This window comes from Tauraco erythrolophus, chromosome 2, assembly GCF_009769465.1.
Source record: "Tauraco erythrolophus isolate bTauEry1 chromosome 2, bTauEry1.pri, whole genome shotgun sequence".
Classification (NCBI taxonomy): domain Eukaryota; kingdom Metazoa; phylum Chordata; class Aves; order Musophagiformes; family Musophagidae; genus Tauraco; species Tauraco erythrolophus.
In genome coordinates, this window is record NC_141466.1 from 82,253,925 (window position 1) to 82,272,317 (window position 18,393).

The 18,393-nt window shown below is 40.4% G+C and overlaps 1 protein-coding gene across 4 annotated transcripts in view; it reads right to left on the reverse strand.

Annotated features, from left to right (window-relative positions):
- RPS6KA2 (ribosomal protein S6 kinase A2) overlaps positions 1-18,393 on the reverse strand; it is a 316,652-nt gene that overhangs the window by 106,604 nt on the left and 191,655 nt on the right. The window contains exon 1 of one of the 4 annotated variants that reach the window (XM_086626964.1): positions 3,453-3,468. The exons of the other annotated variants lie outside the window; for them this stretch is intronic. The gene's annotated coding sequence lies outside the window, so the exon portion shown is untranslated. Of the gene's footprint in view, positions 1-3,452; positions 3,469-18,393 lie in introns of those variants that run through there. 4 annotated transcript variants of the gene reach the window in all.

Sequence of the window (18,393 nt, forward strand, 5' to 3'; positions counted from 1 at the left end):
CAGTAGCTTCATCCTTCTCCTTCCCTATCTTGTCTCTTTACATGCATGTGCTTTGGAACACAAACTATATCCTCTTCTCTGTTTGAAAAGCTTCCTCTACTTTGGGCATACTACCAGAATCATGGAAAATAATCATCATCTGACAGCAACTTGTTTTTCTGATCCTAATTCCTCTAGTTTAAGGTTTGCCTGAAAGGAAACGCTTGAAATCAATGACAGGTTTTCAAAGAGAGATTTAAAGATTTTCTAAGTATATAACTGCCAGGATCTGTCTTCTTGTTTTTCTAGCTTTAATTGCTGTGAGAGACAGAGCATCTTTCTAGGTGCTAGGTGAGAGAAACAATAGTAGACTGATACAAATTCGATACACGGTATTAGCTGTTTCCTAAGGAAACCAGGAATTACCTACATGCTGTTATCAAAGGCTTCACCAAGTTCTGAAGTGATGAGCTTTCATACTGAGGAACGTCTATCTTTATGTAAACTGCCTGCAGCTGAAAGCCTTGCACACTGGTAAGAACATTACCAGCCACACTACAGCTTAGGTAAAGTATCTGGACTGCAGGGCTCACCACCTATCTTCTTCAGCGGTTACTCACTAAGGCTAAAGATTACTCCCCATAGAGTCAGGCTCCTGAATCATCTCTATACCTGATCTCATATGCTTGGGAGTTTGCTCTCCATGGAGAACAGGCAGAGTTTGGGAGGACTGGCTTCTGCAGGCCAGTCTCTGCATGTGGACACCCCCTGACAACTATCATATGATAAAAAGACTATATGATGTTTTCTCGAGTCAGCACAGCCTGAGGGCACAGTTTCTATTTCATGATTTTGCCCATCTCTGTTTTGCACAGAAGCACAGCAAGGATCACCCACTGCAACCAGGTGAAGTAGGATGTGGATCCGAATTCTGAAATGTGTTCAGGAGACAAAGCTCTGCAAAAAAGAAACTAACCCCAATTTTATGTACACCAGATATCTTCCTCAGATTTACTCCTCCTTTAAGCTGACACCTCGATCTCAAAAACAGTGGATGAGGTCTACCGCAAACAGCAAACGCCTTTTTCATATAGTAAGATTGTAGTTCAGCATGTTCCATGGAGTCACTTCAGCTACACTTGCAAGTTTAAATGATGAGTGAGTTTCAATTTGTCCATTCATATTAGTCATCAAAATCACAGGCCTACAACCTTAAGCATATTTCTCATTTTATTGTTAAATTTAACATAACCTCTTTAGGTTCATGAAATGTGTTAAGTTATGGGAATACTTTGGGTGTGTTAAAACAATGATAATTCAGCTTGCTGGAAGAATGCTTAAAAAATTCTAGCATTCCCAGAGGACAGCATAACTTGCAATAAAAACAACATTTTAATTAAATGCATCTTTAATTAAAATCTCAGAAAAAGATTATCTAAAAAGAATAGGATGAAATACAAGTCCTAGCAGCATTCATCAGAGAAGTACAGAATATAAAGATGGTAAAAACCTGATAGATTATGTGACTTGATAGGCATACAACAATTTTGGTTAGAAGGGACTTCTGGGGTCCAACACTTCTGCCCAAAATATCACAAAAACTTGGTCAGACCTGCTGTTTTTTGTCCACTGTGGTTCTCAGTGTCTCAAATGACGAGGCTTGAGCCACTTCCTATGAAAGATTATTCTCTTTTGATTTTCCTAGCTCAGAAATGCCCAGAGTCTTGTCAAGCTGCCTGCTCCATGGGTCCTTAGGAGGAAGCAGGATATTTTTCTAGCAAGGTAGGATTTCCTGTAGATTTCCTGTGGTCTCAGTAGAAAGGGGCAGCAAGCAGAGTTGAAGAAAAGCATGCCAGACAGCTCTTTTTTCACCAGTCATCACTACAGTGGCGTTACTTGTGAGCTGTCCAAGAAGTAGATAGTATTTTAGCTGGTATGACAAATCCACTTCCCACCAGAGCAAAAAGCCAAACCGTCAGTACTTTAGACTGAAGATGAACACAGACCCTTAAACTAAATATACATCGATGTGTTGGCACACATGCAGTCAGGTCCCTTGCATGTATTTCTATATACTTATTACTTATTTTGCTGTATGAATTCTGGAATGACTTCTGTTTGTTTGTTTTACTTTACTAGGAAAAAAAACCCCACGAAACAACAGTTTTAAGGTTCCCTTTTAATATTCTTACTTACTTGGGATTTCCCCCTATCATTTATGCCTTTTGAAGTCACTCTGTATAAAACTAAGATGGAATTTAGCATATTTTTTCTCAGGTACTTATGATCAGAGTGAAACTCAAACTGTCAGAGCACAAGCATTGTGGGCAGATCTCCCAGCTATTTTTGCTCTGAGTTGCATTTTAAGGACTTCTCTAACATGGATTGGTTTTCACTGTTCCAGCAAGTGCAGCATAGCTGCATTAGGAATTTGTGTAACAACAATAAAACTGAGGCAAGAGATTCACAATACAGATCAGGTCTGGACTTCTGTGCACACTGAAGAAGCTGTTTTGATGGAGAGAATTTCACTCTGGAAAAAAACCATGAGCCAACTTCCAAAATGGTTTTGATCAGTGAAGTTGGTGGAATCAAAAATGAATGTTCCACAGTTTGGTCTGCAACAGCTGTGCACAGCAGCCCAGGCTCTTGCACCCTGCCGACTTGTCCCGACGCTGCATTAGCAGGAATGCTTGACTTGATGAAGCTTAATCTTTTGTAAACTTCTCTAAATATTTATGTTTGCACAAGAAGCATCATCCTGTGACAAAAGTGAGATGGATGTTCTTGGAGGCTTGAAGAAAGCAGATGGTAGAGCAGCACAATCTAGGGGAGGGAGAGCAATGAACTGAAATACATGATGAAAGAGGAACGGAGAGTGCTTATCTGTGCTAACAGAAGAAAGACCTATTCAGGACCTGATTCCATATTGCATCATTCACTTAATGGCTTCCCCCTAAGCCCCTCAAATTGGCAGAAGTTTTAGACACACATGTAGCACAGTATTTGAACGGAAGGGCCATTTTGATCTCCTGTCCCTTGGGACATAGAATCATAGAATGGTTAGGGTTGGAAGGGACCTCAAACATCATCCAGTTCCAACCCCCCTGCCATGGGCAGGCAAATCCTCCACTACACCAGGTTGCCCAAAGCCTCATCCAACCTGACCTTGAACACTTCCAGGGATGGGACATCTACAACTTCTCTGGGCAAGGCAACCTGTTCCACTGCCTCACCACCCTCTGAGTGAAAAATTTCTTCCTTAGATCTAATCTAAATCTGCCCTCTTTCAGTTTAAAGCCATTTCCCCTGTCCTATCACTACATGCCGTTGTAAAAAGTCCCTCTCCAGCTTTCCTGTAGGCCCCCTTTAGGTACTGGAAAGCTGCTATAAGATCACCCCGGAGTCTTCTCTTCTCCAGGCTGAACAGCCCCAGCTCTCTCAGCCTGTCTTCATAGCAAAGATGCTCCAGCCTTCGGATCATCTTTGTGGCCCTCCTCTGGACTCGTTCCAGCAGCTCCATGTCATTCTTGTGTTGGGGACTCCAGAGCTGAATGCAGTATTCCAGGTGGGGTCTCACAAGAGCAGAGTAGAGGGGCAGAATCACCTCCCTTGACCTGCTGGCCATGCTTCTTTTGATACAGCCCAGGACACGGTTGGCTTTCTGGGCTGCAAGTGCACATTGCCGTCTCATGTTGAGCTTCTCATCCAGCAGCACTCCCAAGTCCTTTTCCTCAGGACTGCTCTCAATCCATTCTCCGCCCAGCCTGTACTTGTGCATGGGATTGCCCCGACCCACGTGCAGGACCTTGGACTTGGCCTTGTTGAACTTCATGAGGTTCTCACAGGCCCACCAGTATCCTTGCCCTATGACTACAGATGGCACAGACACATCTGTTTTGGTGCTTCCCAGAGGCAGCTACTCCCTGTAGCACTGATCTCAGCTCACTTCCAAGATTTCCTCATGCGGATCTCGGAGAAGGAGATGCACTATCCTCAGTGGCCACGGGACAGCAACCACAGAAAACTCTTCCAACTGCAACAATATTTCCCCACTCACCATCACCCGTCTGAGTAGGGCCAGGAAGCATAGGAGTATAGACATAGGAATGGGGTACAAAAAGTCATGCAAAATGGCATGCCCTCCTGGAGAGCAGCTGTTTTCTCTTTGGCTGTACAGCCTCTTATCTTGCCTGCTCCACAGCCTCTCAGCAAACATTATGGAAAGACTAATTCCTAGAAAATGAAGAGGTTTAACCTCTCTTGAAGCCTTGTCTGGCTTCTCAACAGGTTTCTGAAGAGGCGGAGCTACAGTCATCCTCAAATCCAGAGACCACCTTAATTATGCTTAATATATTTCAACCACATCCCAAACTTTTCCTCATCAAGACTTCCTGAAAAGGTGTGAAACATGCGGAGAGAGGGTCATTCCAGAATTAGCTACTTTTAGTGATGGACAATTTTATGCAAACATATCATGTGAAAAAGTTATGGTGCTAATTTAAGATGATTATTGTTTTGCAAAATCAGTAGGACAGGATTCTTATTTTTATTCCTTGCCTGGCCATCTCCTCACTAGCACAGGATCAAGACTGCCAGCAGGTATGGCTGTAAGGAAGCATAAGCTTCATTTTCCAATAAAAATATGTGCAGTTTTGATGTGCAAGTTCTCCAGTTTTCAGATATGTTGGGCTTTCATGCTGTAGGGACTGAGGTCAATGAAGAAATAAATGAAAATGTGGCAAGAGGAAATAAGAAATAATGGTAACTCTAAAGAGAATTTACTGTTGTTAGAGAGAATCATTATTTGTCTATAGCATATGCTCACGATATAGAATTTATTTTGTTACCAGTCTTGCCATACGGCAGTTTACCACCTAATAAAAACCCAGATCACAACTATTTAACTTTCACGTATCACAGGCAACACAACATTCCAAAATAATGAAGTTCATGAGGAAAGCATGTTTAAAACTCTGATATGGGAATAGTTAGGACAGGATATATCTGATAAAGATGAGGCCAGATTTTCACCTCTGTTTCACAGGTTCTAATCTGGTTCAACTCATAGGAGAGTAATTTTCGTCAAGACGTAATAGGGTATTCAAATGCTGCCTAGTGCAGGAAATGAATTGCTGGCCTGTGTTCAGTTCTTTGAGGACAAGTATCCACATTTTTGAAGAAAAAAGTATAGGAGCATTTTAATTAACCTCCTCCCAAGCCAGTCTCCAGCAGCTGGAGTAAAATTTGAAAAAGAAATCTTCCATTTCGAATGGTCTGTAATCCAAGTTCTGGCTTCTGTTGTGCAATACTACTGAAAATGGCTCTGGTTGTTTTGTCCTCTACTATCAAATTAACATTTGCTCTAGTAATAATGGATCGGACTTATTGAGCCCTTAGAGAAGCATGTGGAACTCACAGTGAATTTACTGGACGTTGTGCCAGGTCTGTATCTGGCCTTCAAGCATAGAGTCACCTATGCTCTCAAAAGGTCATATAGACTTAAATAATACACAATAATTTTTAGAGAGGTTGTGATTTTTTGCCCAGACCTTTCACAAATATGAATAGAAAGTGTTATCTTGCATATGGAATTCCACCAAGCAGGTAAAAACCTAGTGGAAAATAAAAATCTTAGAGCAATTTCTGTGTAGTGCAACACTATCAGTCCTTGTTAAATCCAGCAGACCTTTTTCCAAAGAGAAAACCTGTTACACTCCCTTTAGCACTCCTCTCCAGCTCTAACTTTTTATCTTATGTTTTTTTTCTTTCTTCTCCCTAATTCATGCCTCTACAAATGAGGTTCAGCTGAAATCAACAAACTAAATGTGAAGAGAGGAATCACAAAGAGCAAAAGCAGTGGATACAATCTGCTGAATAAATTGGTGAAGTCCATGAGTTGGACGTTTGAGTATTTGGGAGATTTGTGTTCAGTCTTTTGTGCTATCAGATTTCCTATGTATCTTTGATGAATCACTTAGGGTTGGACTCAGCTAAATAAATTCGTAGTGCAAGAGACAATGTTTTGAACTAATCATCTAGCCTTACTTTGCAGCCAATAGAGGGAAGTCGGCATTTCATGATTAAAAAAAATCAGATGAAGTCACAGCCTAAAAGCGCACATTTCTCTCTGTTGACTATGAAGAAAGCCTAAGAAAATTTGCTGAGATGGGGGCCTCTGCAGTTGTATGAGATGAATTCATGTTTACTGTAAAATTTTGAAAAAAACTTAAATAGAGTAGTATCGTGGCCAGATTTTTAACAGCATTACAAGAGAGACATTCACAGATACATATCCTGGAAATTTTAACAGAACTTCTATTGAAATTCAATATTTTTCAAAATAACTTAGATACTTGAAACATCTAGGCACTTAAAAAATACTCTAAGGTGTTGGAAGTAATCCAGGTACCATCATTTTACAGCTTTGGTAAATTACGTATTATTTCTACTTCATCCCCAACCTGAAAAATAGAGATAGTTGCTTTTTATTATCTTGTGGGAAATGATTATGTTTTTCACAGGAAAAACCCATGAAATTATACTGCAGTAATGGATAGACAAACCATCTGGAATGCATCCAGTAATACGTAATTCAGGTGACCTACAACTGGATTCTCCTTTAGCTCAGTCTGAGACATCTTGGTTTTGAAGATTGGTGTTCTTTTTCTGATGACTATAGTGTCTTTACAAACTCAGTTCCTGACTAGTATAAATATATACAACACAATGACTGCGAAGATGCACGAGGAGAACGATCTTCCTATGCAAAGTGCAGATACACATGAAGTAGGGGGAGATGCCAATTCTTGATCTAATTTCCAACTCTAGACTGAAATCATTTGCCAGTGTAACTCTAATTTTTGTGCTAATTCTGGTGCAAACTGCAAAGGATCATGTGGAGTGGTTAGTAGAAAGAGCTCATAAAAAAACTTATTGATGCAAGGGGTTAAAAAAAGCAGAACCATCTGGTTACAAAAAAAAATACAAACAGTTGGCCAGCCTTACTCATACAGCAGTACTCTACAAATACTCAAATACATTCGTGAACTTTAACAGAAACAGTCTCAAAATGAGTCACACCATTAAAGGACAAAGAACTCAGCTATGTTGCTCTAAGCTACAATAAGTAAGAGCAGGAACGCTTCCATCAACATCCTTCTTGGCATGGTTTACAGATATGCCTTTGGCCTTCACATCTCAGAAGAGTAGTAAGATCCACTACCAACTGTTTCTGCTGGTGAATAGGTAAAAGAAGAACACTTGCTGCTTATTCAACAAGGAACTACCTGCAAGTAAGTCTGGACCCAGTGCCTAGGAGAAATTGTTGTTACTCCTAAAAGGAAAAGTATTCTTGTTTCCTTAGAACGATGCTATGTCACCACTAAACAGGGTTATAAAAAATACATGGAAGAGTAAGGGACAGTATACATCACTGCTTTTTTTTTTTTTTTTAAGTATTCTCTTTATAGAGAAGGCTTTAATTTATTACCCTCCACTACAGCTCGAATCCTTCTTCCAGGTCAGTAACATGCCCTGTGCACTCTGGTCTGAACCACTCCCAAGCTCTCTGTGAGGGGCTTGGGTGGCTCCTGCTGGAGACCCTGCCAGGGTTGCCACCGCCTCCCACCTCTGCAGCCACTCACCAACCTGGCAGCTGCTGCAGTCTGCCAGCCCTCACAGGGAAGCCCTAATGACGGTCCTAATGTGATGGTAACCCATCATTCGTGTGCTTCTGTTAGAGGGTACAGATGGCCCCCATATGCCTCTGTGTCCCAGCTTTCCATCTGAAAAACACAAGTGAGGCCGTCTTCCTTTTTTTTGGGATTACTGGAGCATAAGGGCACTGGAAAGACTATGAAATGCTCAGATACTCTGATGTTAGGCTCAGATAAGAAGGTAGGCAGACAGAAAGGTCTACCAGTTCAGGATACTATTCAAGAAATATGAATACCTACTAAACGGCTCCAGTTCCCTTATTGCTGTACTCAGCTGTTTCACAGACTAAGAGAAAAAATGCCTGATGTTTTACTAGTGCATTTGAGTGTGAAATAAAAACTGCAGCTGCACTAGGAAGATAAACTGCTTAAGCAAAACATATTTGTGACCATTCCCTCGCCGTTTCTCAAGTGATCCAAATAAAACACTTCTCACCATAGCAGTGTAAATGGTACCACAGCACAGTAGGTAGAAAATAATGCAACAAAGCCCTGGTGCATTTGCATAGTGATTTCAAAGATCTGAATCATCTGTAATATGCATATTTAAGGAAAAATATCAGATTTCATCTCAAACTGTGAAAGGAGTGGACAAAAGGCTGTAATAAGAGATAATCACATTACTGAAGTGTTGGATGAATCAGTTTAGGAAAAATATCAGTCTGCTGTTTAAAAATCACTTGTAAGGTTTGGCAATTATCATTTTCTCTTTGAGAGGAACACTAGCTGGCTAGCGCATTTTGTGTCCTCCCATTAATTCAATTAAGCATCAGCTAAGGGTTCAACCCGCTCATACTTCACAAACTGGAATACTGTTGTCACTGTGTTAGGAAAAAATGTGTTGTAATGAGGTTAGTTATCTCAATGGCATTTACAGGAAGAGTGTTAATAGGGAAACAGACTAAAGTGAGGTCATCATGGAATCAAGGCACATATAAACTAGTTTTAATGCTACTGTTCACAGCTTGTAGCATCAGTGAAGGCACTGAAGGAGAGAGAGTGATGGCAATAACATGAACAGAGGAATAAGACGTGAAGGGCAGAGAGAAAAAGGGGTATCAAAAAAGACACCGCACTTACAGTACAAGGACAACTGTGGTTTGTGCCTATGCAAAGAGATAAGAAAACTGAGAAAAGACTGGGAGAAAATTGTCTTGAATTTGCAAACTATCATAACTGCAATATTAAACAACGTGAAATGCAACTTGTGTCCCTTTTATGCAGCAGCTTTATCCCATTTAAATACCTAGCCAACTACCTGGGCTGAGAAGAGAGAGCGCAGGCATGCACGTACGTACTGGAGCGATCCCTGTGAGACCTACGACTTTCCTGATGGGGAAGCTGGTAAGCATCTCTGGTACACTCAGAACTGCTCCCAGAAGAAAGGGTGAGACCATGGGAACTAGGCTTCGCTGCACAGCTAGCTAAGGGCCCTGGGTGTCCAGCCTTACCCAGTAACTCAACTGGGCTACCAAAACACAAATAAATGCTGTGTATGAAGGCTCTGCTTATTTATGTAGACTCCAGCTTTAATTCTTTAACTTATACAAACAGTGCATAGACAAAATAACAAAAAGTTACACAAAGTACCTGACAATACTTCATCTCATACTGGGCTCCAGTTTTATGGACAAATATTTAACAATGGATACCAGAACTGCACATTTATCTCTTCAGCTGTGTACTTTTATTACGGCCATGGCTGAAACCCAGGTCATTATTTGCAGAAGTACGTATTTCAGCGCCTAAGGACCGTTACTACGCACAAGTACCTGTCTAAACAGATTTTCAGTAGCCTACTAGAAATCTGGCCCAGGAAAAAGTCCATTACATTTTGTGGTTTTGTGAACTACTGAGAAACCTCTAGTTTAGTTCATGTCCCTCAAAGATTCACACAGTGAATCTCCAAGGATTATAACACATCCTCTTCTGTGTGAAGGTAAAAATTGTTTAAAGTCTATGTTATACAATACTATATATAGTGCACTGCAAAGATGTGTATTTTAAGAATGAGAATACACATAATGCAGCAAATCCATCTGGATGCAAAGAAACACCTTTGCAACGTTGTTTGGAAGACTCTTACATCAAAGAGGTCAAACTGCTGCACCAGTATTGCCCTTCTGCAGAGATTTCCAATGTATGATGCGGTTTTGTATAACGAAAGTGCACGTGTGGGAAGTTTGATTAGGATTTTGATGAGCTTATCATTACAGCATCACAGCTGCAAAAATCAAAAGCTTTGTGTATAACATTGTAATGTCAAATTCCTAAATACCACCAGACAAAAATATTTTTCAAATTTTAACTATTATTTATAAAACAACTATATATGTAAGTATGGCAAAAATCCATTAAATGAATATGCTCAAATACAGAAATGGATCAGCAACAGTTTAGTCAAAGCTGATCCATAGTTTACCGAAGTCTGGAAGGATTTCCAGAGCAGGATTCATTCAAACATATGTCTCTGAGGTAGCTGTCTAAATTTCTGTACAGCTGACAGGGAAATGAGTGCTTTTAGGCTTTGATTTGTATCAGACAAAAGCAGGCCTCTAAAACAGCACTTGGTAAATGTGGCCCCCTTCTCTCTGTTGACTGTAAAGTCTATGCTGATGAGTTCAGATACAGACTAATTCTCCTTCCCAAGTCCCTCAATGACTCCTTTAGCATTGGATGCAGCACACGTACTTTTCAAAAGATGTATGCTGCATTATAATGGATATTTCCAGGCCAGCCTTTGATTCAACCCACCTTTTTCACTACGGATTTTCTGCAGTCTCCAACAACATGAGATGTTCCCATCATTTCCCCTTTCTAGCCTGACATATACCTGTACCTGCTATTACAACATCTTTCTGCAGGGACATTATTATGCTGCCTGGCTCCTGCCATGATCTGCCACCACAAGTCAGAGAAATCAAGGCTATTCTTGGACATGAAACTGGGAGCAAAACCACAACTCTGTGTTAGACATCACAACAAACTTTCAAACAGGGGGAAGCTTCAACAAATATGAGAAAACACTAGTTTCTTCAGCGTCTTAATTCATTTTTCTCTTTAGCACAATCCTTGCAGTAACTGGCCCATCAGATCCCCTGACACCAGTGAGAAGACTGCCAAGACAACTTAAAGCTGAGCCCAGTCGCAGTGCTCACCATCACGTGCCTGCAGACTGCAAGACGTGGTTTTCAGTTGCCCTGCAGCTTTTTCACTCTGTTGCAGCCATGTAAAAGGACATTTACATCAAGGGCTCTTGGTTCTTGTCTTCAGCCACTTTACTCACAAAAGCCTTATTGAAAGCAAAGGTACATGATGACAAAGGCAGGCAGTGGAAAGGAGCTTTTTTTGTTTAATCCATTGCTGTGCAGAAGCCTCCAGGGTTTTAAGACATCGAGGATATCAGTTTTAGAGTAAATTCACTGCTGTAGCCTTTTTTTTTTTTTTTTTTTTTACCTACATGCAAACATGCATAAAGTCAAACTGAGATTACCAAGTTCCTCACAGGTATTTTTCATTGACCTGTGGATATTCCAATGTTTTCCTGTTCTCACTGAAAATTGTTATGACAAATTCACATGGCATCTTAACAGGTAGAGAGTTTTTTAAAAAATAAAAGATGATCCAAATGGCTTTACTGAAAATTATGGTTGGCCTAGACTCATACACATTTTCATGACCACATATGGCACATCTTCAGGGTGAAATCACGACACAAAGAGATTTACTGTGAAACTCAATAGTTCTATGTTGTAAGCAACAAACGCAGTGCTCTGATCAGTTCATTCCTCAGTAAATATGTGGGATAGTCTCCTTCTGGCTCACTAAGGTGATCCAATCCCAAAAGATAAGTGGACTCTGCAGTCCTATTTGCTGCACATTTTGGACTAAATGGAAAAGGTGGAGAGAGAAGACCAACCCATAGCTACTGCCCTACCGAACAGATGGATTTGCTCAGATGAGATTACAGAACTACACCTACAAGAAAACCACAGCATAGACAGAAATCTTTATTTTCTTTGAGCCATCAACAGAAAGGTGCATAGTGCAACTTCAACATCTCTCCCGTAAGTGTACCACCAATCAGCTGGAGAAGTTGAAGGCTGCAATACAGCAGACTGTGCAAGATTGTTCCTACACTCAGAGCAGCCTCAAAGCCTTTTGGGACTCCCAGAACAGGCTATCCTTCCACTCAGAGAACACGGAACAGGCATAGGCTAGAGGAGTTCTTCCTATTCTACTTATAATGTTTATTTCAAATACGGCTTCAGTTAGTAACCTCAACAAAGACAAATGAACAGCAAAATACAATGCCACACTTCACACGGGCATAATCTAATTTTTTAATATCAAGCTAATTAAGCAAAAATGCTTTTTGATGCTTTATGTGGTGAATGTTATCACACTGATAGTCAAAATCACCAGCTGGCTCCACTGGTCTTCCATATCAGTGAAAGCCTTAATGCAATCGGGAGACAAAATTCTGAAGAAGAAACTCATGCAACGTTATAATCACTGAGGTTTTTTTTTGCCAGATAAAAAAGGGAAGCCCACTTGATCTCAGTAATCCTGAAACACAGTACACAAAGCAACAGTTACTCCTGTTCCTTTATAGATAAGGCATTTCTTCGGCTCCTCAGTGAATCCTAGGCAATTATGTCTGCAATAAATTATAGCCTTTACACTGGGTCTTATTTTATACCCTAGCCAACTAATCATATCTGCACCACTTGTTACTATACTAATGTTTTATAAATAGTAACATGAAGATAACTGAACTGTAAGTGAAGTTGTTCAATCAATTGAAAACAAGAAGCTAAAATTAATATTATAGACAAAGGAAAGCTAGACAATACAATCAGAAGATGACAAGTGAAAGCCAAAGAGGAAAGCTGAAACCACACAAAAGTTTTACTTCAAAGAAGTGTTTAATCAAACACACAAGCTCAGTGCTCATTCGTTTTCCCTATTCACCCTCTCATAAACAATGAGCAATGCCACAGTTTTTTCCAAGAAGCCATGGGAGGTAATTTAAGCCAATACTGTAAGGAAAAAAAAATCTTTGATGTAAACACAGTGAAAAGCTGATTGTGAATTTGCCACATTTTTTGCATTGTTTGTATTCTTAAAGTTATTTACATTTAAAACTGTTCTTTTTCATTGCTGACTACATGGCAGAGCCCTGCCATACCAAACCGGAGCTCGTTTGCTTTGCTAAATGTTCAATTTTCTGAAAAACATTATTTTTGGACTTCAGTTTTTGATTGGTTTTCAATGTTCAAAATGTTTCTTTACCCACAAAGGCTGAGTAAATTGACATCTGCTATCCTTGAACTTTATCCAGACTTTATAACTGGAACTTTTTGTACAGGACAATATCAAAACCTCATAAAACTCCTCATGCTTGCAAAGATACACATGGATGTCATCAGTGAGTTTGCATTAAGCTATGTTAGTGGATCCATCTGAAAAGTTAAGTAACATAAGAATTACAGCCCTGCATGATTGCCATATGTAAACTTACAGTTATATTAAGTAGTAAGTAAAGCTGAGTGACGTACAATGCTACAGTGTAAATAGCCTTTGTTTGCAGGTAAGAGTAGAGAGAAGTAAAAATTCACATCAGCTTCTCATTTCTGTAACTACTTTTATGCCAACAAGCTGTAACTATGTTTTAAGGACAGTGCAGGTTGATTAGGTGCATTTATAACAAAGATTCCTGGAACTGCAGAGAGCAGAAGAGCAATCTAAGCCATTTTTCTTACAGTTAAGGACACTGAAAACAGAGCCAGCCTTTTGTACACAGGCTGTATCTTGACCCAGGGTGACGTACAGCAAAGATGACAAGTTTTACAGGAAATGCACAGTATTTCCAATTATTAACAAGAAAAACATATATGCATACATGTATATACTGGGTTTTATCTGGAGCAAAATCAGAAGAAAATGATTCTTATTATTTATGAAAGTTTATCTAAACACCTAAGAAGTCCATCACATACTAACGAGTGCCTATCAGCCAAGGCAGATATTGGACATCTCTCCCTCAGCAGTCACCAACGAAAGACACATAATCCCTTGCAGTATTTTCTTCACCAACAAACAAGCAAACCAGGTTCCCCCCTACCCTACCTGTAAACCACCTGTCTTCCTTCCAGTCACCCTGCCCCAAAAATTTGAGTTAAAAGCCGAGTCTGGGAGAGTGCTGAGAGGAGCAGCAGGTTCAGGCTGGGCAGAAGGTGGGGTGGGATGCAGCTGCAGGTCCCTAGGAGCCATGCCAGCATCACAAAGGGCATGATGGGGAGACAAGCAGAGCAGCTGCCCCTCGGCCCATCAGCAGCTCCCTGACCCCAGGGAGGCATTGTCTCAAATAGGTCTCCAGCTGTTTTGTGCTCAGGAAGTTGTAACCAGTCTCTTAAATCCTGACTCGAAACTGAGCCGCAGGTGAGTGGGATCACAGCCCACGTATTGTATACCATCCTGGAGAAGTGGCATTAATGAAAGGAGCCAGGATGTGTTGCAATCACGGTCAGCTCTTAGAGAGACGTAAGGCAAAACATGGGGCACGTTCCAGCAGTGCAGCCTTGAAGCAAAGACGGAAGAGTTTGGGTTGTGAAGAATCATGTTAAACAGGCTGACGTAATCTCCCAGCCTGCTGCAGCGGCTCAACAGCTGTTCAGCACTGCAGGGTAATCCCTTGGCTATTACAAATGTCCTAGAAATCCTGAGCAAAGGCAACAAATAGGTTTGTAACCTGTGTTTAACACTGCAGACAGGTACCAGGAGAGTTGTCAGACTTGTTCTCTCAACCACGTGCCAGCCCACTCTGGGACGCTGGGGAAAACAGTAACAGTGCTCGTCTAAACTGGGACCATTCCTTACCTTCTCATCTGTGCATGGAAACTGCAAGCCCTAAATCAAGCCTGTTATATTGTCTACCTACACTAATCAGCTTATTATATGAGACTGGAGACATGTGCACCAAATCCAAATTATATTGTGGATAAAGTCAGGAGCAATAAACCTAATCACAGCATGAAAGACTCAGGTTAGACATCAGAAAAATCCACCCCTGTCAAGGGCAGAGAAACTCCAGAGCAGATACCACTTAATCAACATTTAACCAGCTTGTATCCTACCTCCCTTCAACTGCCTCTTTTTTGTTTTGTCCTGTCTGATATTGCACTCTCTTGTGTGTGTGTGTACATGGCTGCAAATATAATAAACACTATAAACCAATGGTGGCTATTACAAGATTTATAGCAGATATTGAGGATCCACCTTACAAATACAGGGCCTAGATCTAAAACAACCTCACTTTATTAATAGGCATAGCTCTTATTTATGCTTTTAGCTCCATCACCATCAATGTAAGTGGATGCTTGAGAAGAAACTGCTCTTGTAATAGTTTTACGGGATCAGACCTTAAAAAAAGGAGGATACAGGTAGTGAATACAGATGCACATGGAGTGAAAACAACTCTTGCTTTCCACGGAGGCAGAATGCCAGTTAGTTAGAGCCTGCTGATGGTGGTATGAGAAGAGGAGGAACTGTCATGCATATGTGCCAAATTTACTCATTTAAATAAGTGAATTGGGCATCACCGTCTGTTGCAGCTAATCAACAAAATGAGGTAAGTGGGGCAACAAATTATGGCCCTTTTAATCAACTAGCACTATCATCTCCTTTGCGAACAGGGAGCGTTTCTAAATTTGTTTTTGGTAAATTTGAAGCAGCAAAAGAAGATGGAAACATCCTGTTAACAAATTACTGGCTCAATTCAAAGACCATCATAGGACTTTGTATAGATCAGGACCAAAATACATAAATAGCATCATTCCATGAAGGAAACTCAAGTGCGAAGTGCAGATTCATCACTTGGGGTTTTAAAAGTTATTTGAGAAAAGAATAAATAATTAGATCCTGATTGTGGGAAAGCATACAAATGAGTTTTCCAACATTATGACTGCACTATATTGATGATAGCATAAAGGTTTGAAGAATTAGGCCCTTCTTTTACTTGCTGCTGACTGATGTAGTCAAGTATCAGTTTGTAGACTGATGCTTGGCTGCATCAGTCTACAAACAACCAGGTATTATATTATTATTTCACATCGTGTTATAAAAGACAGAAGGAGGAAAATCCAGAATTCCATCAGCTTATCTCCCTTCAGAATGGAAGTCTTCTCTGAAAAAGATAAATGCCATCAACTCTTTTTGTATTCAGAAAGTGACACCTGGACCATGTATACTCCTGATGTGAAGATCTGCAGGGGAGAATTCCTAGTGCTCCTGATACGTCATCCCAAGCAGGAGAGCTCCAGCACCATACCCATTTATATTTTAGCACTCCTCAGTGTGAAAGAGCTCAGTTTCAGACTATAATGCTACACAAAAAAATGACTATAAACAATCTGGATTAAAAATAATCTCTACAAGTAGGCTAAGTATTTAAAGAAACTTTTCCTACAGTGATACAGGTTTGAACACTTAATCAAGTAAACAAAAAAAATTCAAATATATAGAAAATGGCTATAAAAATCTAGGTTTTCATTCAAACTCGAGAGCTCCTTGCACAGAATGACAGCAGATGCTGCAGTCTTTACAAAAATCTTTATATGATATAGAGCTTTATCAAACCAAATCATTCAAAACTAATTCAACTGAAAGCTAAATGAGAAGCTGCACAGTTCACCTGGTTTACTAAAGACTCAGAACCTTTAGTAATACAGTTAAAACAATTTGCCAGACAAAATTACTTGACTACACAGAAGTTAGATACACAACCTTTGCTTGTCAACGCATAAGGTAACTGCCTGAGGAATAGCCCAGCTTTCCATCAGTACTGCAATGTCCCTCCATTTTTGCTTTCCCTCCCTGCGAGGGGGAAATTAAATTCTCTTCAGAGTTTCCGCTGCCATTGAAAAACATTTCAACAATCCAAATACAGGATTTACTCCACTGATCACTAATGCCAAAGGCCCCAAAACCACTTACTCTGAAAGAAGATGAGTTTTGCAATTTGTAGCTGCATTTATAAAGCAATGAAAAATTGATGGTTTCCTTTCGACTGCCATAGAAAGGGCTGCTTTGAACATTTCTTTCCTCGGGGAATCCATTGCTATAATTTTCCATTGGAGAGTTTCTGTATTCATGCATTGGTAAAGTGATGGCTATGCTGATCTAATTTGGGTCATCGAAAACCTAGGATTAGTCACATGTTTAAAAACAAAACAAAACAAATTAATTGTTGCACAAATTTACTTTCTTGATTATCTGTAAGTATTTCTACCAAATACTACGCAGCGCTGTTAGAAATGTTAAAACATGTAGAGGCTGTAATTCTGCATTTTTTCATCTATAGCAAATAGAAAAGAGCAATCTACATTTCATTTTTCTGCATTGTTACTATCAACAGCATATGCACTGTGGAAATCATCCATTGCAGGATGTAAAAGTAACAACAGAAACATTCATCTAGTCTCAGAAAACCCTGCAAGTTGGGTAAGTATTAACCTTGGATACTGAGGTTAAGTGAGGTTAAGCTAATTGCCTATGGTCACACAGTGAATTTGGCAGGACCAGGAATAAAGCCCAAGTTTCCTGATTCCCCAGCCCTATCACAAGACAACACTGATGTAATTGCTAAGTTTTAATGTAATGGTCTGTACAATTCATATTTCTAAATCTCCAGAGTTGGCAACAGCAGGTATTAATGTTTTACTTCAGGTTCAAAAGTACGGAGTACACTAAAAGCTGGTTTTAGTTTAATGGAAAGAAAATGGCCCATCTGAAAACCCTGTGCTGTTTAGAGCATACCAATGATTACAGGACTGTAGGAAATGTTAGGTACGCAGCTCGCTCTCTCTCAGAGCTGGGAATGCAGTGCTCGGTTCAGCTTGCACAGGGCTGCCTGGGACGTTTCCATCCAGCTCCTCCTTACGTAAGGCGGATGTAACCTTGACCCTGCCCTCGCAGGCACAGCTCCAGTGAAATGCCACAATGAGAGGTCAGTCCCATTAGATTTTATAGATTTTCAGTGTATGCTCACTAGGTGGGATAAGTACCTTGTGTGTGTTGGCAGGGGGTTACCTACCCTGCACTCAGAGGATGTTCTGGTTTCCAAAAGACCAAACAGCAGCTCATCAGAGGAACTGGTATAGAATTCATCTGCCTGTTCCCCAGTCCCATTTCTCTTTTCTCAGGAGTCTCAAGAGCCTCCAAATGTGGAGAGCCAAGACGAGCCGCAGGTACCCAGTCTCTGGGTATAGGTCACAGAAGCAGCACAGAGAAGCTCGCATGCTTCAGACCACCATACAGGTGGACAATCCTTTCTATGTCCAGAAACTACCACCAGTACTCACCCAAAACCAAAGTCTGCCATTCCAGAAAGTTTTTCACATGCAAAATATAATTTCAAAATTTATTTTCATTTGTTCTCTTCATTTTGCCTTCATCTTTCTTGCTCACTGACTGTCCCTTCCCCATCTTTTAACTAAAACTTTTCCCCTGACTTGCATGCTTTATTGGTTTTTCAGATCTTACTGGTCCTAGCCATTTTGTGGGTTAAGCAACATGTGCTTGGATAATTAGAAGAGATCAACAATTCAGAGAACAGTCATTACCTGCAGCCATTCTGAAAATAGCCATCTCCACAAACCCAACAGACAGAGCCATCAATTACAGTAATTCTAGA